Raw genomic sequence first — 3,090 nt, 5'->3', positions numbered from 1 at the left:
TTGTCTATTCAAGAATTCCCCGAAGTGTTCCACCCATGTTTCTCTGTCCTTGAATTTCAGTGATTGGCTTGCTTTCTTTGTTTTTGACTGGTTGTTCTGGTTTACTATATCTCCCTGCTAGTTTCCTCGTCGTGTCATATAGTTCCTTCACATTTCCTTCTCTTGCAGCTTTTTCCTCTGTCGTTGCTACGTCTTCCTCGTATTTCTACCTATCGGCTCTAGTGCTCTTCTTCACTCGCCTGTTTCCTTCTGTGTATTCAGCTTTTGCCCCGACTTTCTCTGTTCTCGTTTGGCTGTTGTTACTTTCTGTCTTCTTGTTCTTCCTTTCTTGAATCTTGTCTAGGGTCCTGACGGAGATCCATTCCTTATGATGGTGCATGTTGCGACCCAGAACCTCCTGACTCGTTGAAGTCAGTGCTTCTTTGATCCCTTTCCAGTTGTCCTCCATTGAAGTTTCCTCTTTCAGTAGATCTTGTAAAGCTTGGAACCTGTTGTTGTGAGTTATCTTGAATTTGTTGACCTTATCAGTATGTCGAAGGAAGGCTGTATTAAACCTTTGCAGTGCTGTTTGTCCAGTTGAATGCATAATTTACTTGTTAATTATAAGTAGTGCTAATTATGAACAGGACAAAGATGTAATTAAAATCGTTTTGCATAAAAGTTATGTTTTTGTTCTATCTTGTGGCCGAGTGGATGCTTAGTTAATGTATGAACGTGATAAGACCGCCAATCAGAGAGCAGCGAATTATCGATTGGAACAGTGACACACGAAATCCATACGAGCAGTCTAGAGCGCTTATCGATCCTGCTTTCTGCCTAACCCAGCCAGTTAAGTCCAAAACACCAATAACAGCCTCTGTGGTATCAATCATTATTCTCAAACATAATGGGTATAAACCCAGACCACATCGTACCATAAAATAGAAAATAACATTTGTACAAGATTTGGCTGTGAATAGGGGGAACAGTAATTAATGAACTGGGGATAACTCAAGAATGGTAAGTCATATAATAATGGTCCATAGGTCAAAATAAAGCTTATAATAAGAGGGACACGAATATGAATAGTTTAGTTACTTAACAATTATACAATAGGAAATATACATATTACATTGGTCCAAAAATAGTTCTCAAAGTTACGATTCACAATTCTCTTCGGGATACAACAGTTTTAACTGCCAGTATGTTTCATTGGATGAGTAAATATGGCAAAATGTTATTTTATGAGCATAGGAATAAGTCGAAAAGTGAAAAGGAAGATTTCAATTAGAAAGGAATTAGTGATTTAGACATCTAATTTTGAAGTCAGATGACAATAAAATAGTATATGATTTTTATGAATTAGGATTTTATGAGTCGATGAACTATTCCTTTTGTCAGGATTAATAATTGGAACGTAAATCTATTGGTGATAAACTATGATACTATGTGATCGAATGATGGCTGCACATGATAAAGTATTGTTCACACATGTCTAGGAATGATTTAAAAACAAAGATAAAACAACTAGCCAGAGGAGTGGTTTTTATGCAATAAAATGGCATAGATATATACAACACACCACAAAATAATAACAAAATATGTCACAAAGGATTAGAGGAAACTAATTTGTAAGTCACTCACTCTCCAATCAACTAAGAATTGACTGTTAGGTCTAATTCTTGGGCATTGCATCGGGGCTTTCTAAACTGCTTAATATAAAGGTAATTAGAGTGTATTTAGTGATGAATACAAAAGCAAATGAAAGGTTATGTACATTTATTAAAGCAAGATGTTTTATAAACTCTATCATGATCTGAGGTTTATACCAAATAAGTCTTCTGAAGTTACAAGTTCGCAAACAGTAGTATCTTTACAAAATAAAACTATTCAGCGAACTGTTTCAATTTTTATCGGATCAAAGGGGGTGTTGGATTCCAGATCGAGCAATTCGGCTGTAGAGTTAGTTATTATGATAGTAGCTTTATGAAAGCAAGTGAATCCATACGTTTACACAAAAGTGACCAGTGACGGTTTATTCTTAATATTGTATGACTAATATGGTTGACATCTAAAGAGGCTCCGTAGAATATCTTTCACATTGTACCACTGTGGGACATCAAAACAAAGGTAATGAAACTTTCCCAAACTGCAGATATTTACCCATATGTTGCAAAAGAAAAAATATGAATGACTAAAATAGTGTAAATAAAATGGTAGGACATACCGATGCTGTTGAAGATAAACTTAGCAATAAATTAATTGTATGCCTCAAAACAAATGTAACTAAATGCTTCTCTTCACTAAGTCCTATTTAATTTTATTCTACTTATCATATGTGATAAATACGTATATCACCAGTAACTCAAACACGATAAGTATATCTAAGACCCTTGTAAACAAATATAAATGTTATCATTGAAATACATCAGGCTATACGTAGTAAATACTCCTTCCTTTTATACTTATTAAAGGTAAAACAAGGTAGACAATTAATATTGATATAGGATCATATATACGTTAGTAATAGGTAGTACAGAACTTCAGAGCATTCATACCAATATTCTTTTACGTGCAATTTGGCTTTATTGATTACTAGTTTTAGAAATATGTCGGCTATAAGACTTGTTGATTTTCTTTGTTTTCCCATCCAACATATCCCATTTTTACAGAGATATGGTCACCTAAGAACAGACAAAATTATCTCACAAACATTAATTTATAACATCGAAAAGTTATCTCTTTCAAAATTAATCATTACACTGAACACACTCGATGATACTTCCTACTTAAATATTATTATGATAGCTAACATTTCTTTAATAATCCATTCTATTAGACAATCAAATCTAACTTGGTGTTCATAATATTATTACGTAGCTTCATTTCATTGAAACTACAGGAAGAGATTTAATGGATTAATTTCTACTCATCCACTGAGTTAGTTAGTTAGTCTAATCGTAAGTTAATTTTATATTAGTAAACATAGCAACAATCTACACAAGCATTGTAAGCAAAGATGGATAGTGGCTAGCAGTGGAATCCAGGACGCATGGTTCGTCCTATTTGGGACTCGTCAGCTGGATGTACCTGAATCTCACAGTTGATGTT

Source organism: Schistosoma mansoni, chromosome 1 (assembly GCF_000237925.1).
Source record: "Schistosoma mansoni strain Puerto Rico chromosome 1, complete genome".
Taxonomy (NCBI): domain Eukaryota; kingdom Metazoa; phylum Platyhelminthes; class Trematoda; order Strigeidida; family Schistosomatidae; genus Schistosoma; species Schistosoma mansoni.
The sequence above is the reverse complement of the archived record's forward strand: the minus strand, read 5'-3'. Positions refer to the sequence as shown.